At 41.1% G+C, this 26325-nt stretch overlaps 1 protein-coding gene and 1 pseudogene across 4 annotated transcripts in view; both read right to left on the reverse strand.

Moving 5' to 3' along the window:
• LOC146830299 (uncharacterized) overlaps positions 1-26325 on the reverse strand; it is a 42372-nt gene that overhangs the window by 14051 nt on the left and 1996 nt on the right. The window contains exon 1 of one of the 3 annotated variants that reach the window (XM_085604494.1): positions 25946-26072. The exons of 1 other annotated variant lie outside the window; for it this stretch is intronic. The gene's annotated coding sequence lies outside the window, so the exon portion shown is untranslated. Of the gene's footprint in view, positions 1-25945; positions 26073-26325 lie in introns of those variants that run through there. One more of the 3 variants, XM_085604493.1, reaches the window with a different exon arrangement.
• LOC146830300 (uncharacterized) lies at positions 915-26072 on the reverse strand (annotated as a pseudogene). The gene is made up of 4 exons (XR_014961092.1): positions 25946-26072; positions 6862-7369; positions 6496-6804; positions 915-1497 (listed from the first exon to the last, which is right to left on the reverse strand). The product of XR_014961092.1 is annotated as an uncharacterized LOC146830300 (transcript).

A 26325-nucleotide genomic window follows, 5' to 3' on the forward strand; every position in this document is an offset into this window, starting at 1 on the left:
GCGCCTTGAGACCCTCACCGGTGAGTAGCGCGCTCTATAAAAGGCTTGATTGATCGATTGACAAAGTAAAGTGCCTGTGCGGTTGGTGCTGGTGCCTTTGTGACAACTACACATGGGTAGCCTTATGTCTGATAAACAGCTCACCTTTCCATTGAAAGAGAGAGGGAACATTCCCCTTAGATGGAAGATCATTAGGAGTTTGTAGAAAGAGAGTTGTTAAATTATTAAACATAAATAATAAGCACACTATTATTTAAAGTACCTTAAAAAATAGGAGTGGAATAAGCACAAATGACATAGGCTGAATGTTTAAAATGACTAGCTACAATGTTTTTCTCAGTAGTAAAATTAGAATGAATCTTGCATCGAGTAGGAGGCGCTCCACTCATGGTCAGTTACGCCACTATTAGCACCAATGAGTAAACTTGTTCACACAGAGAACTGCAATATACAGAGGATGACCAGAATTAGTGGCTAGACGTTTACCAGGATGGTTGTGCAAAACTGGAGAATGTTGTTATCTAGTTGGTTGTCTCAGTTGGACTGAGGACACTCCATCCACCCACTTTAGTATGAGATTTAAATAACCGATTGCATGAACTCAAAGTCGTTAGTTTCAAGGGAGAATGATGGATACATAAAAAATGGAGTAACTTATGTTTTGCTTAAAATGTCTCTATAGAGGGTTATTTCAGCTTTTCTTTTTCCCAGATTAGAGCAGGCTCTTAAAATAGCATGGTCTCCTTTGTAACTTTATGAAAGAACTAAATTGGAAGTAAACTGTTTATCCCTGTCTTTTTATATGAGTTTCCACAGTCCAAGCATCCATATACCCACCCACCCACAAAAAGGAGATATAGTTCTGTGTGGAGGTGATCTTTGTAATTGCTTCAATCACCCTATAGGCATCTTCATCAAAGGAGTACAGGAAATCTTGTAAGTTGATTGATAAATCTCTCTATAGTTAGGAGGCAGTTTCTTGTGTACGGTACTGCTTTCTTGCAATCTGTACACTGTTGTGGTGTGTCTCCAGTATGTATCATCTGATGCCTGTAAATTCTGGAGCAACAAACAAAGCATTTTTTGCATTCAGTACACTGGTATGTCTTCTCCCCAGTATGGATTCTCTGATAAACTACCAGATCTGATGTCTTAGTGAAGCTTTTTTCACACCCACTACACTAGTATGGTTTCTCCCGAATATGAAGCATTTAATGTGAATAAAGACATGATGGTTGACCCAAGCTCTCCTTGCACTCTTTACAATGGTGATGTTTCTTCACAGTATGGATTCTCTGATGCGAATTAAGACTTGCGCATTGACTGAAGATTTTTGTGCACTCAGTACACTTGTGTGATTACCCCCCCCCCCCACGAGTATGAATTTTCCAATGCTTTAATAGACTTGATTTGTCAGTGTACCATTTGTCACACTCAGTACAGTGGTACGGTTTCTCCCCAGTATGGACTCTGAGATGACGTATCAAAGATGTCAGTCAGTCAAAAAGTCTTTATTCGGTTTAGGTGCAAACCATAAAAGCATACTACAATAAATAACCTTAAAAATACAAAATTCATTTTAGTTAACCATTACAGCTAAAACACATTGATACAAATTAATAAAATAGAGCAATGTATACAGTTTAAAAACATTAAAAGGAATACAGTTCATTTCCTCAGGGAGCGAATTACAACGGATAGAAAATTCGCAATGTTAAAGGTTTCCCAAACATTATTTAACATCTGGAGATAGAGAAGAGCAGGTCTCACCTGAACAAAGCCTTTATTTCTTAATATAGGGAATAAAAAGTGTTTCCTTATGTCTATAAAGTGCTCACAGAAGAAAAAAAAATGTGTCACGTCCTGTGGGGAAAAATTGTCACAGGAACAAGGGTCAAGATCCACAGCCCTTTTCCAGCCTTTCCTGTCTCCAAACAAGATGTGTAATTGGTTTAGTCTAAATCTAGTCAGTAGGAAACGATGATTTGCATTTGTGACATAGCCTAAGTATGGTTCCATGGATGGTGTAGTTTTACAGAGCTGGTGAGCCCTAACGGTGCCCTTAACCAGCTCGTTCCCTTCCCTATCCATGGTAGATATGTACATAAATGTTTCTTTGCACCAATTAATGTGACCCTTTACAAGGGCCTCTGGGGACTGATATAATTCAGGCCTTCCTAGCTTTATGGCCAGGTTCTGAATATATTTCAGCCAGGGTATTCGGGACCCAAAGTCTAGCAATGTACAGTCTTTCATGATTGTATGATTTAACTGTAGGTCTGGGTTAAGCCAGGTTCTAATCCATTTCAGTAATGGGGCCAGAGCGATGCTATCTTCTACAGAGCCGATTCCAAGTTCCTGATGGACATTATAATTAGCAGTTGAAATCGGGACTGAGAGGAGGTTTTTTAAAAACCTATCCTCAATAATCTGAATACTTTTAACATTTTTGTAGCCCCATAACTCAGCTCCATACAATGCCAAAGAGAGGCATTTAGCTTTATAAACTTGAATAAGGGCCCTCATTGGTCTGGCACCTAGCTTTCTGGCAAAACCCAGAACGCCCACAGTAGCTCTAGATAAAACAATCTTTTTAGCTGTAATTTGGGTTACCCAGGAGCCTTGGTCGTCAAAAAGAACGCCCAGATATGGAAATGAAGATACCCTGGATAATTGGTGACCCCCACATTTAAACGTTTTGGACTTAGCAGATTTTGGACCAATAACCATAACGTGCGACTTAGCAAAATTGACAAGTTAAATCCAGGGCCTTCATAAAGCCCTCAAATGAATCTAGCAGTAACTGAAGGCCCACTCCTGTTCTTGCAAGTAAGGCGGCGTCATCGGCGTATAAAAGTGCAGGGATTAAACATTTCCCTGCACGGGGGATATCATTGCATGAGGTGGTTAAGGCATTTTCTAGTTCATTTATATAAAGAGTAAAAAGCAGGGGTGCCAAAATGCACCCCTGTCTAACTCCATTTGATATGGGTATGTCTTTTGTGCAATTGCCCGATTGATCATACCGTACTGTGGCCGATAAATCCCTGTGAAGATCAGCTAAGAAGTAGACGATGTTTTTGTCTACTCCATAGGAAAGGAGCAGGGACCATAATTTTGACCTATTTACACGGTCAAAGGCCGATGACAGGTCCATAAAGGCTACCAACAAGGTTCCCTTTTTGGCCACCGTGTATTTGCCTATTAAAAGTTGTAAATTTAGGCATTGGTCTGTGGTGCCCATCCCTTTTCTAAATCCGTACTGAACCTTGGAGAGTGTTCCTGTTTCCTCTAGCCAATCAGTCAATTGGACAAGGACAACCCTCCCCAGTACTTTCACAGATGCGTCTATTAAAGAGATTGGACGGTAACAGCTCGGGTCACCTCTATCCCCTTTTTAAAAAATAGGTATAATGACAGATTTCGCCCAAGTCGACGGTAGACCCAGTTGACATGCGTTAACGAAAACGTTAAAAAGAATTTTAGACCAAATTTTTATGTCTGATTTAAAAAGGTCAGCCGGGACACCATCAGGTCCCGGGGCCTTGTTGCTTGTCATTTGCATGATGGCATGTGTAACCTCTAATTCCGTAAAGGATAGGGTATACTTCTCGGAGTTCAAAATGGACGTTACCCTAGAGCCATCTCCATCATACACCTGTTTGAAGTGGCTAAACCACTTGTCTTCTTGAATACCGCCAAGCTCATTATTACTTTTACCGTTAAAAAAAGGCTTGTTTACGATAGACCAAAATTTGGCACTATTTTTAATGACATCAAGGGATAAAAGTTCGTTCCACGCCTCTTCCCTAATTTCATTTTTACGCTTATTCTGGGCCTTTTTATAGGCTTTCCTGAATACAGCGATTTCTGCTCTGTCTGGTGGGACAGCTTTCAGAGCTCTCATTAACTTCCGTTGGGCTAATGAGCAGCTGTGATCAAACCATTTCTCCCCATTCGTGGGTTTGGCCTTACAAACTTTTTTAAGGTCACTGTTTACCTGTGAACAAATTTTGCCATAGGCAGACAGGACCACATCACCAAAGATCCCGTCTTGCAAACACGTATGCATTTCTTCCCCCACCGTTCCCAACAAGTTCTCATTAAAGTCCTTTGGGACCACTTGACACCATTTCAGGCGACGTGTTTGGTCAGTTGGCCTTATGTCCGTGATTCTGACAGTCGGATTGTCAGATTCTCTCTTCCTAAGATCATCAGACAGAATTATTTGAACAGAATTATGATCACTATAAGTAGACCAATTAACCTTATACCGGTTTACATTATCTGCTTGGGTTGTACTAACAAAAATGTAATCGATAGTGGAGCCCAAGCCAGTTCCTTTATACGTTGGGATATCATTTAAGTGGTTAACGGGGTGAACCAAAGCATTACCGGCAAGAAGCTCTTCTAGATACAAGCCCTGTGGTGTGTGTTCGAAGTGTATATTTCCTTGGCGTGAAGGACCTAAACTGTCCCATACAAAACAGTTGCTAAAACAATGATGAACATTAAAATCTCCAAGCACTATAACCGAGTAAGGATTCTTGTTATTTTCATTATACATTTGCAAGAAATCATATAGACTGACCAAGTGTTCATTTGGCGTACTTTTAGTGAACGAATTATAAAAAATAACAATAAGCCAATTCCCTTTTGAGTTGGATTGAATTTCCACTGCTAAACAATGAGGCGAACCTGACTCCACTTTACTGTATTTACCCTCCAGTGACAATGAGATAAGGGTGAGGAGTCCGCCCTTTGCCCTCCCCCGGCAAGATACCACCGCAGGTGACCAAAAGGCAGAAAACCCATCTAACAAAAAGGTGCTTTCAGTGTCCCAAGTTTCTTGTAACCCAATGATTTCATGGCCTAATAAACAATCCCTCCATAGGGGATTATGCATTTTACTATTAAGGCCGGCTATATTCCAACTAAGGACACTTGTGCCTGCAGGCTGTAATGGAACAACAGCTATGCTATCCACATTATCAATATTAACATTCCTCACTCTTGTCATAGCATGTAGGGTGCCCTCAGAACTCATAGTTAAGTCAATTCCACTTAGACCCTGGTCCACCTCAGGTATCGGAGTTGAGGCTTCCCTAGTGGATATGGAGGAAACCCAGTCATCGTGAAGTCAATCATTTGAGTCTAGATTGCTCAACGCTTGAAAACGGTTGGATGTGACGACACCATGAGAAAATTGTTCATCAGGGGAACATGCTCTACCCTCCGTTGGATCACTAACAGGTGGATTTGTCAGTTGCCTATAAAAATAACCCAACGGTCGGACAGTAATACCCTGGTCAGTGTGGGGGAGCGCAGTAGCTTTTAATAGGATATTATTGACTAAGGAAGAATTCCTAAAATTTATTATAACACAATCCCCCTTTGTGTTCTTACGAGAATGCCCTATCCATGAGACTCTTCTAGTGGTTGAGATCTGATGGGCCATATGCACTGGAAAACCACACTGTTTATTTAGCCACAAAACAGTTTTGTTCTTGAGAGATTCGTGGGATTCCGATTTAATTTTATGAGAGTCATCCTTCAGGGGGGGAACATTTGTTAATACTACGACAAGTGGGGCACACTCAGGGGGTAAGTCTGGTTGCACTCCTCCTGTGTGCATAAACCTAGGTAGCTGGTTGCTCCTTGGACAGCTATCCAAAGGTAAAATATTATTCACATTGATCTTGGGTACAACACCCGGTGGTACGACACAATTAGAGATTGCCTTTAAGGATTTATGAGGATCAACAGATCCACCTGAGCCCCCAGCCACACTACAAGGTTTCACGGGGGAGTTAATCGAAGGGCCACGAGTTTACGTAAACCTTCGATCTCTATCGATAGTTCACTAATCTTTGCTACAAGGGGTTCAACTATTTTTATAATTTTAGCCTCCAAGAGGCCTGCCAAAAACTCTAGTTGATCGGGATCGAACTTAGTGGTTAGATTATTAGAGGAGGCTTCCTTCGAGATATCCCCGATTACAGAAACAGAACCTTTTTTTTTGTGGTTACTTCGTGCGCCTCCTTGTTTCGATTGAGTATGTTTACGGGGTCTCAAGGTTCTCTGGGTTGTCGGATCTGGAGATTCCTCTAAAGGGAACTCATTTACAACTTTTGGAGGGTCCCTATCAGTTTTAGGCAAATCTTGTTCAGTAAGAGCTAAGTCACCCAGGGTAACCAAATCATGGTTATCGTTGGGACTAATTACCTCGTGGAAAAGAGGGGATAATATGGTGGATGTATTATTCACTAAAGGGGAGATGGGAGTCGAGGTGGAACCTTGACCTAGGGATTTGCGCCTTTCACTATTAATTTTAGTAACTACTTTGACTAGGTAGTTATCCAGTGTTGAAGCAGTGGAACTTTGTTTCCCAACGTGGGTTTAGACATGTTAAACAAATAATTTCGAAAACCTAAAACATTCAGACACAGTGTTTCGCTCTAATTAGAGCTCTTCAGAGAGGTATAGCTTGTCATTAAAGTGAAGCTTTTCTGGCACTCTGAACACTGATAAGGTCTTTCTCCAGTATGGATTCTCTGATGAGAGTATAGATTACCGCTCTGACTGAAGCTATTTTCACACTTTGTACATTTGTACAGTTTATCTCCGCTATGGATTCTCTGATGCTGGTAAAGATGGGCGCTTTGACTGAAGCTTTTCTCACATATTTCACAGTGATATCGTTGTTCACCAGATTGGGTCATTTTATGATATAACAAAGCCTGTCGATAAGTGAAGCTTTTTTGGCACTCTGTACACAGGTATTGTTTCTCCCCAGTATGGATTCTTTGATGCTGAACCAGATCTGACTTTTGAGTGAAGTTTTTCCCACTGTCTGTAAACTGGTACGGTTTCTCCCCAGTATGGATTCTCCGATGCATCCAGAGGTCTGACTTTTGAGTGAAGCTTTTCCCACAGTCCGTACACTGGTACGGTTTCTCACCTGTGGGGAGTCTTTGATGATTCAATAAAGATGACTTGCGAGTGAAGTTTTTCTCACACTCTGTACACTGGTACTGTCTCTTTGGGGTCTGGATCCTCTGGTGCTTGAATATATTTGGGGAACTTTGAGTTGAACTCTCCATGCCATCCATATGAGTTTTCTCCCCAGTAAAGATGTTTTGACATAACAAAGCCATCAGTGATGTTTTTATCATACTTCATACACTGTTTGAGAACTCATTCAAACTGGGGGTAAAGGTTAACTAGCACAGACCTGATGTGTGTACGGCCAATCTTCAAGTATTTTCTCACGCTCTTCGCTTTGGTACCATTATTTGGTTGCTATTGTTGCTTCTGAGGGTGTGTTGCACTCTTAGCTCATCATACTGTGCCTCAGAGCCCTTTGAGGCTGTAAAAGAGAGGATAACTAATGGTGAATGCATCAATAGAAAAGGTCAGGTATTCACTTGTGTATTAAAATAATCATGTTTACATTTTCCTTTTATTAGAAGAGTGTACACGTATGTGTATCTGTGTTGTTCTTGAGCACTGGGAGTCTTGTGTTACTCTTTTCCACCTGCTATGGAATGAGAAGAGTGCAACACTTATATCTGTTGATGTACCGTATCTGGAGGATGTGATTGGGGAACTACCAGGCAATTCAAGGGGTTAGTTTTGGCTTAGTTTGTCCACGTTGACTGTTATCATTCCCATGACCATGAATGGCAGAGGGTGGATGTGTTGGGCCAGAAAGAACAGGACACTGGAGTGCAGGGCTGAGTTTGTCCTTTATATGATGGGCTGCGAGTCATTAAGGCGTGCTTCACCTTTTATATTTTAAAACAACATTTCATTGTTTTTATGTACAAAATAATATCACAGATACAAAGAAAAAGGGCAGCATCGCATTAATGTCTCGTACTTTCTTACAAGCAAATTTTAAACTGTATTCAGCATTATCACATAACCAATTTCTAAAAGATCAAGCTTCAAACTATGTACAGATTTAATACAGTTAATACCCCTGCTTCTTCCCTCTGAGTGGGTCCTTATTCATTACTTAGGATTAGCACGAGAAAACATTGCACAACCTATTTGACCAATTCTCAGGGGATTGACCCATGCATATTCACTGTATATAGCTAATAGAATATCTCAAAAAGAGTGGGGGTCTAAGGGATATGATTTAAGGACTCAAACAGTTTATAATCCCCAATTCAACTAGTATATGCAAAAAGAGAAAAACTGTGAGTCAAAAAAAGTTTTGTGACCATAACGCAACCACTCGGTAAATACTGATCTAAATCTAACTGCTGTCAACAAAGTCCCAAATGTCCCAATGGGTATGTGTATGCATGAGAAAGATTCCCATCACCCACGACAAGTGGCTCGCTTCATCATTTGGGAACCTGGGAACTTCACCAGAGAACCATCCTCTACCAGATGGACGTAGATACTGGTTCAATGTGTGTCCCAAATGTATCTGTTGGTATATTGTCTGAATCGAGGGAGACCACGGTAATGATGATAAGGGGTGATGTATGCAGTGCACGTGATAAGAAAGTGATGGTTAAAATTGGTTACCAAGGCACAAATGTGTTTTTATTGAAGTGCTACCTTGATACCAAGATAAAATAAAACAGTGCTATGACAGTTTAAACAAATAACTGTGTTGGAAAAGACTGGTCTACATGTTTCAGCTCTCGGATAAATTATATCCCAGCTTTCGTCAGTACCAGAAAGCTACTGCAAAATTATGGTGTATTTAATACAAAAAATCTCATAAATCATACAACCTGGACCTTGTTCCTGGTACAGGGAAAATACCTGTAAAAATAACAGCAGTAAAGAATTCAAACAGACAAACAGAGTGGTAAAGCGTTACAATTTGGTCAAAAAACCGCAAAGATATTGAATCTATCAGTTTTGCGAAGGTACCAATTAGTGTACTAAAACAACTATACAGCCATCACATCAAGTGAAAAAATATTATGTTGTAACTCACCCGAATAATTCTGGGTATGTGCCTCGCCCCACCTGGCAACTGCTCAGGTTAGGAGGCACCGCTCTAGGGAATAATATAAGTGAAAAACATTATGTCACCTGACCATGGTTGTTAGAATGCTGAACACTTAATACATATAGCGCAAATTTAAAAACAAGGCGGACTGATCACACGGGAGTCTGGCCATCGACAAAGCATACCTCTATGCATTTTTGCAATCGTGTCACTCTATGTGCCTCCTAACCTGAGCAGTTGCCAGGTGGGGTGAGGCACATACCCAGAATTATTCGGGTGAGTTACAACATAATATTTTTTCACTTGATGTGATGGCTGTATAGTTGTTTTAGTACACTAATTGGTACCTTCGCAAAACTGATAGATTCAATATCTTTGCGGTTTTTTGACGTCACAGGTAGGGCGCGATATACTCCGTGACCACATTGCCTTGATTGCACCAGGTTCATGACAAAAGACTACAATTCCCGATAAGACATGTGCGGCACGTCACCACGCCATTCCGTCATCAGCCTGCGCTCGGTCTTCACGTAGATCACGCACAGGTCACGATGGCAGCGACGCTTTCCGGGTCCTCAAATAGGATTCCCTACTACCAACGTACACCTCCCCTTCTCGCTCAGAAGCCGCGAGAGGTACCGACGGAGAGGTAAGGTGTACACGGACAAACTGCTTTTAAGTTAAACTTTTGCAGTTAAACTTTGTGAACCTTCTTTCTGAATTGAGCCAAGTACCGTCATTCTCACTACCTAAACATGTGTTCGTTAACGAGCATTTGGTATTTATTCAGAATAGACTGAACCGTGCTGTAAGATATAACGAACCGGCATCTCTTATTAACAAGTTGCCTAGTCACCATGACACATGCCTTTGAGTAAGAGAGTCTTTTACTTTTGCGCGTGTTTGACCCTCATCATGCAGCGATTCCACCATGAGAGACAAAACCATACTAGTCGCCTGCATTAAATGATATAATATAGCAATCATAGATGATGATTTCTAGCATCTAGCACATCAATGACCAGCACAACATAAAGCTCTATTAATCTGCACTATGTTTTAGGATACATTTTCTCTATGTTTTAGGATACATTTTCTCTACATAGAGTGACACGATTGCAAAAATGCATAGAGGTATGCTTTGTCGATGGCCAGACTCCCGTGTGATCAGTCCGCCTTGTTTTTAAATTTGCGCTATATGTATTAAGTGTTCAGCATTCTAACAACCATGGTCAGGTGACATAATGTTTTTCACTTATATTATTCCCTAGAGCGGTGCCTCCTAACCTGAGCAGTTGCCAGGTGGGGCGAGGCACATACCCAGAATTATTCGGGTGAGTTACAACATAATATTTTTTCACTTGATGTGATGGCTGTATAGTTGTTTTAGTACACTAATTGGTACCTTCGCAAAACTGATAGATTCAATATCTTTGCGGTTTTTTGACCAAATTGTAACGCTTTACCACTCTGTTTGTCTGTTTGAATTCTTTACTGCTGTTATTTTTACAGGTATTTTCCCTGTACCAGGAACAAGGTCCAGGTTGAATGATTTATGAGATTTTTTGAATTAAATACACCATAATTTTGCAGTAGCTTTCTGGTCCTGACGAAAGCTGGGATATAATTTATCCGAGAGCTGAAACATGTAGACCAGTCTTTTCCAACACAGTTATTTGTTTAAACTGTCATAGCACTGTTTTATTTTATCTTGGTATCAAGGTAGCACTTCAATAAAAACACATTTGTGCCTTGGTAACCAATTTTAACCATCACTTTCTTATCACGTGCACTGCATACATCACCCCTTATCATCATTACCGTGGTCTCCCTCGATTCAGACAATATACCAACAGATACATTTGGGACACACATTGAACCAGTATCTACGTCCATCTGGTAGAGGATGGTTCTCTGGTGAAGTTCCCAGGTTCCCAGAATAGAAAACGCACTGGTATTGGAGAATTTTTAGAAATTAAAGCAAGTGTCTGATTGGTTAACAAAATAGAAATCTCAAGAATAATAATAGATAGTGGAGTTTGTATGTGCGATCCAACTTTAACAGGGACTCGACCAGATAGAAGATTTATAGGGTTTGCTTACGAGCAGTACCTTAATAGAGAAAAGAGAAAAATGACATTTATGCAAAAGGTTAAGAATTATTTCAAGAAGGACAAACCCATTAAGAGTAGAGAGAGAATTCTCATTCCTCCTCCAAATACGCCTGCATCTTACAAGATGGTGGAGAGAGGCTATCATACCTGTGTATGGTTAGAAAATTGGGTAGAATACACCAAAGATGATAGAATATTAGCATTCCCTGAGTACGGAAGTTTTAATGGAAGAATATTGTACAATTTAAGAACACGAATGAATGAGTTAGAAACCAGACCTAGATTGACTCAATATGAGGCTTTAGAATAATGGGAAATGGAAGCCTTTGAACGTGACAGACCACAAAGCAAATATTACCCGATATTTTCCTCGAGAGACTAGAGATAGTCAAATGAAGCAATGGAAACGCCATGGTGGCAGAAGGTGTATATCCTGTGTTAACATCAGAAGAGCAGATGGGAGGTAAATGTACAGAGAAGACTAAGCACTTAACCAGGATAGATAGCGGAGAAACAGAAGAAGTGTAATTAGAGGACGTATTGACGAAAAGTCCTCCACCTTATAATGATGGATTTAATAGAATGACCCCTAGTGCCCCGATGATGGGAACACCTTTGGTTCCCCAGATAGTACATGACACCGCTGACAGGGTGCTTCAAGAAAAGGAAAGGGAGGCAATAAATAAGAATAAAGATGAACTGATCCAGAAAATAACTCAGATGAATATACATCCTGATGCTTTGACCATACCAGTGACAATAGGTCCGGTAGTTCCATTGTATGGAGAAAAATCAAACTGTCCTAAAAATCCTGTGATGCCTACTCCAAGTATAGAACCTAGAAAAGAAAAGGTAATAATGGATGATTAAGCAAGTGATTGTGAATCAGTAATATCATTGATGGATTTGCCCATACGGGAGCCGACGATGGAAACCCCAAAAAGAAATTTGCCCAGTTGTTCAAAGGAAGTTAGACTAGAAACATCATCAGGAACTATAAGTGCCCCAATAGTAACCCCAGAAGATATTGAGAGATGGTCAGAAGACATATAAAAGCCAAAGTCTCAGCCAAAATTATTAGACATTTTTAAATTGAGAGTAGAATTGGAAGAAATGGTTGCTGGAAATGTGGGTCTAGACAGGTTAAACACATACAGTGAAGAAGAATTACTGTTTATCTGTAGAAGCATTACACGAAATACAAAGGTATTCCATGAAAAGCTGACAAATCTGGCATCAGAAATGGGAATTGACATAGAGAAATCAAAGGTGTTGCAGAAACCTTATAGAGCAGAATTTTCTGATACGGATTTAGAAAATATGAATGTGTCTGGAATAAAGTTGCAGATCAGGGAATTGTTATTTCTGTTACAAAAGTGGGGAGATCTTGAAAGATTAAAAGTTAGATGGGCAAAGAAAAAGGAAGAAGCACAGGTAAATAGAACGACATCTGAATATGTCGTGAGGGAAAAAGAAAAAGCTGAAAGGTTGTATCCGATGAGAGAAGCACCCGGAGGGGGGTACGTACATGTGCCATGGAATAGATAGGATATTTTGTCTTTTACGAATGATTTCCCAAAATTGAGAGAGAAACCAGTGGAGTGGTACAGACAAATTGAGAGGTTTGTGAAAGTTTCAAAAGTTTTATTGAAGGATCTGGATGATCTGTTTGACATAGTAGTACCTGCAGATTTGTGGACAGAATGTATGATTACTGTGGACTGGCCTAATGAGGAATATTCAAGAGACTCAGAAACAGGAGCCCCGTCAGAGGATGTAAAGAAAAAGTATCATCAGGTAATCACCTTTCTAAAGAGTAAAATTCCCCTGAAAGAAACCGATTGGGTAAAAATAGACAGAACAACCCAAGAAAAGGATGAATCTGTACATGCCTATCACAAATGTATTTTACAGGTGCTCAAACAGTATAGTGGGTTTGAAAGTTTAGAAAATAAAGATATGACCCATTTGGTGTATCGATTTGTGTCTGGGCTGAGATTGGATATATCTCAAATGATTAAGCAGCACATGCTGTGCTGGCAGTCAAAGCCCATTGACGAAATTTTAAAATATGCAAAATATTGTGGGGACGAAATTGATAACAAGCTAAAGGCGTTAGAAGAAAAAGTAAGGCGGGCTCAAGTAAAATTAGCTGAACAACAAGAGCTCCAATTACATAAACAGTCAGAAAATCAAGGAAGAACACAAGGTCAAGTTGATAATAATGAGGGAAAGCCACGGGGAAGATTAAATCAGGAAGAGGCAAAGAAAAAATTTCCCCGTCATGGATGCGGGAACATTGAAAGAACGAGTGTAAAGCTATACAAATTAATAATGCCCCGAATCACATTTTAAATCCACAGACGCAGAGTGAGGTGTTAATGAGTCTTCAGCAACAGGGTATAGATCTTCAGAGTCAATTGCCACCTGCCCCTAAATCAATTTTGTGAGTCAAGCCAAGTACAGTGTGAACGCCGGATTTCCAGAAGGAAGTGGTAAGAAAAATGTTGTAACATCACAGTTTCTTTTGCAGGAACCACTGATTGATTATGATCAGGAATGACGGTGCCCCAGGAGGGAGGAAGGGAAGTGTGTGCTTGGCGCATCCCTACCGGTAGATCAGTCAGGTCCTTACATAGAGGGTAACGTGAAAGGAAATGATATTACCTTCTTGTTGGACACTGGTGCTACCAGGTCTACTGTGAGAACAGCAGACATTCCTAACCTGCCCCTCTCGAGAGAGAATATACAAGTTGTAGGTGTAGGAGAGTAGGATCTGCTTCACATGTTTACCCCCACTTTTTGCTGGTGTTTCACTGCTTTTCGACTTTAGTCTGGCTGGGACCCTGCCATTCAGGGCCCCAGCCTAGCTGCTTCCTCTATAAATTGATTGCATGTACTTTAGGTACACCACAGATTGGATCCTGAGGTACCCTTGTGAGTCCCTAATATATGGTATACTATGTTCCCAGGGCATAGGTACCCTAGAGGCCTACCAGGGGCCTGAGCCCCTCTGCAGCCTTCGGAACCTCTTCTCCGGGATTGTCAGTGGTGCAGCCTGACCATATACTCTTAAGTGCATTATATCTTAAACGGTTAATGCTAACTTTGGACTGGCTGCACAGAAACATGTTGTGTTTGGTGTCAAACACCTTGGAATCACACCCCCACATAGCGGGAGAGACATGGCAGCACAGGTATACCCGGTAGAAATCTAAGAGAGCCCTGGCATCACAAAATGGATGCTGCAGCCACAGAGACGGGTCTGGCCTCCTGCTGCTGACCGAAACTCCGGCAGGAGAGGCCTGGACAATAGGTTTCCTGTCACAGGGAGGTGTAACCACCTCCCAGACAGGATTATGTGTATTGGGGCTCTGAAACTGAATCCTGGAACTTCGACTCTCTACTAACGAGTAGAAGACTGAAGAAATCTCCCTTGGGGTCAAGGAGTGACTCCCCTGCTTGGCAGGCACCAACGAAGCATTTTGCCGGTCTGCATTTCCGAAGCTCCTGCCAGACTCCGAAGTATTTGCAGCCCAGGAAGAGGATTTCCAGACATCTCAGAGGCTGACCCGAGTCCCCAGCAAAGCTGCGACCCGCAGCCCTCGTGAGTCGCGTGGAACCGGAACTCCTGGTCACCGTGCACTTTTGCAAGTGCATTGGCTTCTCGACGTCACTTGAAGTCATGCTTGGGGTTACTTGTAGCCCCCACCTCAAGCAGAAGATCCACCGAAGACTGTCAACCTAGTCTCCCCGAGTGACCTGTGGGCTGCGATTTTGTGTTTCCTCTCGAGGTCCCTTCGCGATCCCTGGTCTGTCGACTGGTGGGTCCCTGAGGGGGTAACTTTGATTTTCCTTGAGCTTCCCTGGTTGCTCCAGACGTGCCCTGACTCCCAACCAAGTGGTGAGTCCCTAAGACCTTGCTGGTCTGCACCAAAGAATCTTTCTCCTTTCTGCGTGGGTTGCTGTTGCCAAGGCTTGTTGTGTCCATTCCAGGCTCCGACGCTGCAGCACTCGACATCCTTTGTGGGACAGCTCGAATCCAGCTCCTGGTCATCCCCGACGCCTCCTGGTCCTCGTGGCTGAAGAGTCAAGCTTCACCTTCTTGACCTGAAACACCCGACATCGGTGGGCATCTGCCTATCGTCCTCCTGGTCACTGGCAAGTGACCCAGACTCTGTCCCCTCTGCTTTCAGGTTCTTCTCATCTTCGATCCAGGCTTGGATCTCTTTGGACACTTCTCATCTTCCCGGCAGCAGCACTTGTTTGCCAGCTCCCATTGAAATCGACGAAGCGACCCAACACCATTTGACACCTATGCACCCGGCTTCCCTGGGTGAGGTAACACGAGTACTCCGGTGCTCCCGTGAGTGTTGACCCTAGAACTTCCTAAGTCCCAAAGGGTTTGGTCCTAGTTCATTTCTAAGTGTCCTTAATCTTAAAAAATCTAACCGCGACTTTCCCCATAGAAGCAAACGGGAGCTCGCGGCTGTGTTCACTGCCTTGGGTGGTTCCTTGGGGTCCCAGCGATTCTACAGGCTCTAGGCCTTGTGTCTAGTTAAGTCGTGGTTCTTATACCACTATTTTAGTATATGGTTTGGCTCGCCCCTAGGGCCTGACGTGTATTTGTGCTTATTACGGTCATATTTGAAGTGTAACATGTGTTTTGACCTCTAGTCTCATAAACAGTCTAGGAGGGTGTGTTTAGAAATAAATACATATATTTTATATATATACCTGGTGTGGTTGTCTTACATTTAGGCACTCAAGAGATTATAGACTGGTAAAACAAGCTGCTTTAGATTCCTTCAAGACTTAGCTTGAAGGCTGCACTCCATAGCTACCACTAGGATAGCTTTCAATAAATGTTGTCTTTAACCTATAACCGATAAGGGGTTGTTTGGACTGGTACAGGGTGCCCACTATAACTAGTGCACAGCACATACCAGGCCAACTTCTCACAGTAGGTGTTTCAAACAAACGGATTAGCACTCCAATCACAGAACCCATGGAGGTGCACATTGGTAATTTTAAAGAAATGCATAAGTTCGTGGTCTGTGACTCAAGCCCTGTAAACTTGCTTGGGAGAGACGTGTTGTGCAAAATGAATTGCACTATATTTTGCACCCCGGATGGTGTTGCAATACAAACCCCAGATGAAGAGTTTACAAGTTCATGTTGGCTAAACAGGGAACAGAAGTAAATGAATTACATTCAATGATGACACAAAATGAATTACCTGCAGAAGTCAAACTGACTGTAAATGCAGAAATATGGGATTTTACTGGAAAAGAAATATGATTAATGGCAAATGTAGATCCCGTAAAAGTGACTGTGAAAGAAGGTGCTGATTACCCGAATACCCAACAATATAAAATGAGTCCAGAAGTAAAGGCAGGTGTCGCAGCAGAGATAGAGCGATTGGTCGAACAAGGCATTCTGAAAGAAATAATGAGTAGCCCGTGTAATTCACCTATAATTGGAATTAAGAAACCTAATGGAAAATACAGGGTGGTCCAAGACCTCAGAAAAATTAACAAGATTGTTGTGCCATGCTGCCCAGTGGTGCCTAATCCAGCTGTGATTCTTTATCAGATACCATGGAAAGCAGGATGGTTCACAGTAATCGATTTATGTCATGCGTTCTTTTCTATTCCATTGCATTCAGATAGCAAGTTTTTATTTTCGTTCAAATTTGAAGAGCATGTCTGGAATCGTGTGCCTCAAGGGTACACAGAAAGCCCTTCAATCTTTAATCAGATTCTCAAAGGAAGCCTTGAATCTCTTGTATTGCCCAGAGAGTCAGTCCTGGTGCAGTATATTGACGACCTATTGGTGGCGTCAAACACACGAGAGGACTGTGTTACTGATTCAATTGCATTGTTAAATCATTTGGCAAAGGGTGGACATAAAGTGTCCCCTGAGAAACTTCAGTTTTGTAAAAATTCAGTTAAATACCTGGGACATCAAATAAAAAGAGGAGTTAGAAGGGTGACCTCTGAAATAATCAGAATAATAAGACAAATGCAGTTGCCATGAACCCAAAAAGAAATAAGAATGTTCCTTGGAAATGTAGGGTATTGCAGACAGTGGATTGTAGGGTTTGCTTTACTAGCCAAACCTCTGATACAAATGACCAAAAAGAGAGCAAAGGATCCTATAGAATGGGATGAGGAAAGTATAGGATCTTTCAGAAAGTTGCGCGAGTATTTGTGTGAAGCACCCGCTTTAGGCATGCCCGACTATTCACAAGAATTTGCATTATTGTGCTATGAGAGGGGTAATTGTGCACTTTCAGTACTAACACATAAACACGGATTGGTGGGAAGGCCAGTGGCATATTTTTCTGCTACCTTGGATCCTGTGGCCTGCACATTAGCAGTTTGCCTGAAAGCTGTTGCCGCAACTTGCGTAAGCATAGAGCAGAGTGAGTCAATTGTGATGGGACACCCTGTCAAGGTGCACATTCCTCATGCAGTGGCTATTTTATTGACCAGGACCCGAACACTGTATCTAACTCCCAGTAGGTTGACAAAATATGAAAGAATTAATACTGGGAGCTGAAAATGTGACAATAGTGAGGTGTACTGTTCTTAATCCAGCTACCTTACTACCTGATTCTTACGACGAAGAAGTGAGAGAGGAGGTTGAGCATGAATGTCTTGACGTGACTGAAGTTAGCACCAAACCACGTCCTGACATTCAGGAGGAACCTTTGAAAAATGCAGAACATGAGCTGTTTGTAGACGGCTCATTCATGAGACATGAGGAGAGAGAATTGAGTGCTACTTACGCCGTATGTACATTAACTGGAATAGTCGAAGCATCCTATTTATCAGAAGTCAAATCTGCACAAGTCGCTGAATTGATCGCCTTAATTAAGGCATGCAAAATTGGTGAGTAACCATATTTACTGACAGTAAATATGGTTATGGGGTTGTGCTTGATTTTGGCCAACTGTGGATGCAGAGGGGTTTCCTGACTTCTTCAGGGACGCCTATTAAAAATTTAATTTTTGTGAAAGAATTACTGGAGGCAATTCAATTACCAAAAGAGGTGGCCGTGGTTAAGTGTGCTGCTCACCAATCAGGAAATGACTATGTGACAGCCGGTAACCGATATGCTGACCAGGTTGCCCAACAATGTGCAAGGCATAAGATTGCCTTAAACAAGAAAATCGAAACTTGTGGAATCATCTGCAACTTATGCTACTTGCAGGAGTGGGAACTTGGGAGGAGGTGAAAGATCTGCAGGATGTAGTAGACATGAGAGAAAAGGAAGAGTGGGTGAAAATAGGATATCAAAGAAGGGCAGAAGATGGTGTGCGGGTTTGTTATGATTGCAGACCAGTCATGCCAGACAGTATGCTTGCGCCAATGGCTAGAATGTACCATGGAGACAAACATGTGGGCAGGAATGCAATGATTCGACTTTTCAGACAAGATTGGTTAACACAAGGTTCAGGAATGTAGCAGAGAGCCTTTACCAGAGATGTTTAATATGTCAACAAATGAACCCTGGCAGGAAAACTGTGGTCTGCATGGGAAAGATTGGAAAGGCAGAAGGACCTTTTGTGAGACTTCAGTTAGATTTCATTCAACTGCCTGCTTGTCGAGGGTTGAAATATTTACTTGTCATAGTTTGTTTATTCTCAAAGTGGGTGGAAGCATACCCGACCCGAAGAAATGACAGCTTGACAGTGGCCAAACTTTTATTGAGAGAACTTATTCCTAGATTTGGTTTTCCAGTAACGATTGAATCAGATGGAGGGTCTCAGTTTAATAATGAAATAATTCGACTAATCTGTGAAGCGTTCAAAGTCGAACAAAAATTGCACTGCACTTACCGTCCAGAGGCTTCTTGAGTGGTAGAACAGTTGAATGGCACAATAAAGGCAAGACTCGGAAAGGTGTGTGCATCCACCCCACTGGAATAGCCTGATGCTTTGCCTCTTGTTCTGATGGGACTCAGAAGTATTCCAGACAGAAATACTGGATTGAGTCCCCATGAAATACTCATGGGAAGAGCAATGAGACAAGCATGTGTACCAGGACACAAGCTGTTGAATATAACTGATGACTTGGTTTTGGAGTATTGCAAAGAGTTGGCTGACAGAGTGCGTTCTCTCTCTCATCAGGTTGGGGAAGACGCTTTCAACAGACAGCTGAGCCACTCGCATGATCTGAATCCTGGTGACTGGGTAGTTGTGAAGAATCACACTCGAGAATCGTGCCTGGCACCAAGGTGGGATAAACCGCATCAAGTTATATTGACTACCTCAACCGCTGTAAAGTGTGCAGGGTTGCCTAATTGGATTCATGCAAGCCATACCAAAAGGGTACCAGCTCCTGAAGAAGAAGAGTTACAATTGAAACCAGAAATTGATGTTGGTGAAGGTTGTGCAGCTGAAGAACTTCCTATAGAAGATCCTGAAATAGCTGCCCAAGATCAACCGAGCACTTATCAGGACGACTGGATCCCAGTGGTGGACATACCTGAAGTATTTATAAAACACAGTTAGATAGACAGGAGAAGAGTGAGGACCAGACAGGTATAGAAGAACTCGGTCAGGAAAGTAGGGAAACGACTGTTAGGGAGCCTGAGCAGGAACAGCAAAGGAGAGAACAATGTAATCAGACAGAAGAAACTCAAAGCCTCATTCCGGAGTTTGAGGAGGGACAGTTAGGACTTAGAGAAAACGTTCAGGCAGAAGAAGGTAAAAAGACCTGAACAGGACCAGATAGGCATAGAAACGCAAGTTCAGGATACAGAAGAAAAACCAGACATCACTAATCCTGAACAGGGTCAGATTATGGTAGATGAACCCATCCAGGCAGAACCGGCCAAAATAATAAGCCCTGGACAAGGTCAGATAGAGAGGAAATCTGAAGACGAAGCTGAGCAAGTTGTGCCAAAGTCTAAAGAAAATAAAAGGAGTCTTGACGAACCTGGCAGTGCAATGAAGTTTAAGAAAAGTCGAAAAGGTGATAATTGGCCAAGAATTATCAAGAGACTGAGATATCAACTTAAAACAATCAATGAAGAACCTGGTCAAGTAAATGAAATAACTAATCAATCTGGACCTTCCAAGGTAATACCAAAACGAAGGAGTCAAATATTGAAGACATTGAATAACAAGTTCAGGGGTCCTGAATGGACGCATGTTATTCTTGAAGACTTTGAAAATCTCGATTTAAATGAAGAAAGTGATGAAGAACTGAGTGTTGAACAAATTAAAGAAGAAGTGATACCGACCTGAAAGAGAAAGGCGCCTAAGGTGTTCTCTCATACAAAGTTCTGAAAGTTAAGAAGATATAATCTTCTTGCCCAAGATGTCTGATAATAATGTTGCTGGAAAACCAAAACAAAGCTGTATAAAAAAGTGTTGTAGGATCTGTATATGTAGTTTAATATTAGTCCTCATAATATAGGTGATATTAGCAATAGCTATTCCCTATCTGATGGTTACTGACAAACAAAAAAGTACTAATACACATACAGAAGTTGCAAACATTAAAGGAGATAGAATAGACTTAGAAACACCAGAGGAGCTAGATTTACACTACACTGTAGATACGAATGAAACTGATTTAAATGTATTTGCAAATCTCAGTACATTATGTAGAAACTATGGAAGTTAGTGATTGTTACGTTTGTTTGAAATTGCCAAGCTCAGTAGCTGAAGGGGTAACTTATCATCATTTACCTTTGACATGTGGAATTTCATGTAGTGTACTAGCTAGTTTATTCTATAGAACTGGAAAACTGCAGTATTATTATTCGAATGTAGATGTAATATTTTCAGAAGTTCCCATGCGAAAGAGCATGAACCCTGTCCTTAGTACTAGAGACTCACAATTCATGGGTGAATATTTCCTAACAATGAAGACAATAGATATAGCTGATACAAATAAACGCAACTTAACCTGTAAATTGCACGAAGAAGAAAATATATTTTTGAATTTAGTAGAAAACAGGAGACAGAATTTCCAAAGAAGAGCCTCTGAACCGAAACCTCAGAAACCTAAATGGGCTGAAAGGGAAGAACTTTTAGTAACTGGCAAAACTCATGCTGCTATGTCTCTGGACTTTCAAAAGAAAGGAAAAATCTGTCTCCATACACTTAAAACAGAAAAACGTATTTATTGGTTCTTGTGAATGTGAACATAACTTCTTAGTAATTGGGGGTTGTGGACTAAAAGGAGGAACTGATCCAGTATTTCCTAGAATGTATTATATTTGTGGAAACAAAGCCTATTTTACGTTGCCTGATCACTGGTACGGGAGTTGCTATTTCGGAATAGTATTCCCTAAAGTTTATCATGTTAAAAGAATCACTGGAAGCAATAATGACAGTAGTGGACTAACTAGATATAAAAGAGCTAATTTTTCTGAAATAGTAGGTGATATATATGGTGCATTGATACCTTCAGTGGGGGTTCTGCTAAATTGTCAAAAAATGTGTCATTTGTCAACAGTAGTTGATCGGTTATCTACTGACACTGCTGAAGGATTTTTACTGATCAATACAGAATTAGTTGCTGTCAGATCTATGGTTTTGCAAAATCGACTTGCCCTTGATATCTTATTGGCAAAAGAGGGTGGAGTCTGTAAAATGCTGAAAGCGCAACATTGTTGCACATATATATCTGACAAAAGTGTAGAGATTGGAAGATAGATTAAAAATATTACACATTTGGAAGAATAACTGAAACCACTGGAAGTTGACAGTGTATGTAAGAAAATAACAAATAGTTTTTCCACCATTAGTAGTTGGTTTTCTAAAATAGGTAAAGGTATCGTAGGTCAAATATTATTGCCAATCATGGGCATAACTTTGCTAGTTCTGATGATAATGTGTTGTCGCAAATGCCGTGGGAAAAGAAAAAGGTACGAAGTGAAAGAGAAAGGTAGAAAGAGAAAATTAGAAGAAATACGACTTGAAGAATTGATGGGAAATATTTATAAAAGAATGAAAGGATCACAATTTAAGAAAGATAAGGGAAGAAATAAAAGATTTGAAGACATCGAAATGGTAGAATGCTAAAGTTGGCATCTGATTTAATAGAATTTAGTGATGGCATAAAATGCCATCAGAGAGGGAACTGATGGATCAAGGTTTTGGATAAAAAGAAACTTGCTCGTATGCAATCCTCTCGAATAACCGGTAACACTATAATCAATCTGTCCGTGAGTACTAACAGTGCACCACTTTCAACATATTGTATCTAGGGGACGCTTTCCTATGTACCTTACTAATGAATAACCCGAGTGTCCTAAAATGGCTGCCGAAAACGCGTGAACTCTTCTGCGCATGCATCTACTATATCTACGTAGTATGACGTTTTCTGTCGCTTGGGGGGAAAACTTTGCAGCTGCGCACTAGCTTTAAATATGGCTGTTCAAACCCATCGCACTAACGCACATGCTGAGCTGAAACTAACATATGCACGTCTTACTAAGCTATTAATGCGAAGGATTTATTAAGTAAATGGGGTTAGAGTAGAAATAAGTGGTATACAGTGAATTCATTTAATTTTGTATTCTAACCTGTTTCTCTCTGACTTTATTAATAGTTCACATTTGGGCCTTGGAGGGTGACCGCGACTCTGTTCCCTTGTGGCTACTACACATGCGAGAACATCTGCTTGTTCTGAACAAGTGAAGTAAATTGACTGACTGACAAACCTTAAGCCCAGCAAGGACATGGGAAACCCAACTCTTGACCCTACGAGCGGAAGAAGCAACATTGTAAAATAGACTTATCGATCAACATATGAAATGCTTGTGGGAATAAAGCTTGTGGGTATTAAAATTAAGGGGCGGAGAACTAGACAATAGACTAAAGAAAATTATTGCACTTATTGTGGTGTGATGTCCTCACCCCACTGCTTGGCCCAATCAAAATTGCGGGTGAACATGGAATTGAAACATTTGGGGGTGGATCATACATTTGAATTGGTCTAACAGAGGTAAGTTCTAGATAGTTAGACACACTTGATGCTGAGATGCTGATGCTATGCTGAGATGCTGCCCGATTTTGCTGCAATCTGACTGAAGAATCCAACACTAGGGAAAACTCGCGGAAAAACCGAGGAGGCACATCTAGGAAGGGGTACGGATGAGCCCGAGTCGGAGAGAGTAGCGCCGAAGAGAGTAGCACCAGAGAGGGGTGTAATGCTGGCGATATACTAGAAGAGGTCACCTTTTTCCTGTCCTGTGCCTGCCCTGAATCCTTGACTCTCTAATGTCGGGGTCCTCACACCATTCTAGGTAAATATAACTGTAGGGTTAATGCTCTGTACTGGCTCCCTGTTCTTTTCTCCTAGGGTGCTGTCATTGCAACAACTTATTAATACAAAACTGATTACAAGCTAACTGTACTATTTTTCCTGATGGAGAACTTCGGTATATTCATGTGTATGTTGATTTGACTCACAAAATAATTAATTCAGATCAACTTTTAAAACTCCTTCTGAGTCTGTGGTTCTTTAAAATAAAAGTTAAATGCATTATCGTATTTTCTCCCTATTCTAATCTACTACTAGATCTTATCGAATTGTTAATTTACTCAGGAGACAGGAATGGAAAGAATACTGGTGTAAAGGTTTCCTAGGGTAAAATAAAATTGATGACCAGTGGATGTTTGCCATCTCATTGCATGTATGAATGTATATGGGCCCAAATGAGTGTTGTGTGTATGAATGTGTAGAGCTGGTAAATAAAGTAGTAGAGAGAAAGAGTGTGTGAGACATAAAAGTGTGTGTGCAAGAGAGATACCACCTTCTGCATACCTTTGGGACACATTGCAGCTTGGCAAGGGAAGGTGCTAAAAGCAGTAGTCTGTTTGTTTTACAAGGGTACTTAAACAGCCCTGCGCAGGGCAGTCTCGAGGCATTTGACAGCACACTTTTTTCCGTAACTGTTTGTTTTTTACTATTTTATTGAGATCAGTGGTGGCTGGTGACATTTCAAAGTGGTGGGGCGTAAAAGTTGAGAAGGTGTTACCTTACCAGCGAACAAGCCTGACTGACATAAGAGAGGTTTGAGGGGGGTTTCTCCCCCAAGAAAAGCGGGAAAATGGTGTATTTTAAAACAAATTTGAAAAAGCATGACGGTTTATAAAGCTATTGTCCACATGTAGTCATTACATTTTTAAATACATTCAAAACTGCCCCATATCTTACTGTATATGTTCAACAGGTCAGAATGGAAGCTGCACACTTGCTAATCCCATGGACACAAGAGCCATATACACAAAGTCAAGGATGGGATCTCCAAAGTTTACTACCGGAGGGGAGCATATATGTTATGTGCCACTAGGGCTATTTTAAAATTTTTTAAATTACAGTGCATTCCTGTGGCAACATATGGGGCTGAGGTCTGGGGCTCAGGGAGAAACTCAGGGATTCAACGGGAGGAAAACCGCTTCTGTAGGAAAATATTGGGTGCTCCCTTTTCAGCCTCTGAATTCATTTGCCACAAAGAACTAAATCTCCCCTATGTATGCGATTTTATCAGAGCCAGACCAGCCCTATTTTGGATCAGGATTTGGACAAATAATTTTGCGACCTTAACCAAAAGCATTATATTAGACTGTCTAAAGTGTGACCACCACATGTCCATACCCTGGTTAGCTGAGGTCTCTAAAACATTATGTGCAGTGGATAAAGGCAATCTTTTCTTAGAACCCACAGGAATTGAGATGAATGATAAGGTCATAGTCAAACAAGCACTTTATGCACTTTTTAATTCAGAAAGACTGGGGAAGGAGCTGTCTAAATCTTCTGTTGCTACATACATGGGGTATGATTTGTGTAGACACCCACTACCATCCTACCTAACTCTCCCCATGTCCAATTGGGAACGATCGCTGCTCTTTCGTTTAAGGGCAGGTTCTGTAAAAACTTTGTTGGCTTTCCCTTTGGGGTATCATCACACAGTAGAATACAATCCTTGCCCATGTGATGGAATTAGCAAACAGAATGACATCCACTTCTTATTCTTCTGCAAATTTTATCTAAAATATATTAATTGGTTTTTAACTCCCTATTTTAGGAAATTAAGACCTCTTACACTGGGGGAATCATGTTCACTATTATTTTCCCTGGATACAGATGAATTAATTTTTCGCACTAGCACTTTTCTGAGATTAATTGTACACGCACGTAAAACGATGGAAAATCCCTGAAAATTATTTATGTTAGTTGTATACTTGCAAATGAATTACTGTGATTGTGGTGTTTTTATGGATTGTATTATTGTACAAATGTGTTGTTTTTCTTTGTTGTACTTTTATGGATTTTATGAAATTCGAATAAAGGTCTTTTGAATTGAATTGAATTATGTCTTCATTACCATCACCCACCCCATCAAATGCAGCCATCAGTTACATGGCTTTGTCCTGACAAATGGTTTGAATTGAAACTGCTTGCATTTTGAAAGAGGTGAAAAAAGCTGCAATCAGAAGCAGAACTCAGAACAGTACCAGCCTTCTGCAAACAACAGTTTTATCCAGGCCAAAAGCCATTTGACACTGCGACAGACATGTTGCTGGTTCATGCTGCAAGAGGTGCACACAAAAATCATAAAGGGACTTCACATTACAGGACTGTGCTTGCGCAGTGCCATTGCCTGTAACCCCATTAGGAGTCTCTGCCCACTCTGCCGACTGCCTGGGGGCATAAAGTAAAGGAGGAAGTGAGAAATAACCAAATTTTTGTGCCTGCCTTAAAAATTAGGAGAGGCTGCCAGGCTAGATTAAAGATTTACAGAACACAAGCACAATGCATGTCTGCATGCAGCACAACACCATGCAGGCAGAACACCCTTCCCGGTCACTGAAACCTACCTCATACCCTGGCCTCGTCGCAGGAGCCCATTTCTCTGCTGTTTAAAGATAAGCTTTCAAGCATTGGCATATTTACCGACTTCCTCCCTTCTTAAAGCTCCACTCGCAGCGTTTTTTTTTTCTTTTCTGGAAAATGAAGCGAGGAATTTTATAAATGCTCCAGGAGCTGAAAGTTCATCGATAAACAACCGAAAATTATCCCATAATGACGAGGAGTAAACAGAAAAAAACAAGTGATCTTACAATTTTGGCTATATAAATCAAAACACCAAATAACTTGGATTGCCGATTTATATTGCGAGAATTGTCATATCACTTGCTTTTTCTAACTCAGAACACAATATTACATCACAGCAGTTTTTTCGTATCAATTCATTTTT

This window comes from Triturus cristatus, chromosome 5_1 (assembly GCF_964204655.1).
Source record: "Triturus cristatus chromosome 5_1, aTriCri1.1, whole genome shotgun sequence".
NCBI lineage: Eukaryota > Metazoa > Chordata > Amphibia > Caudata > Salamandridae > Triturus > Triturus cristatus.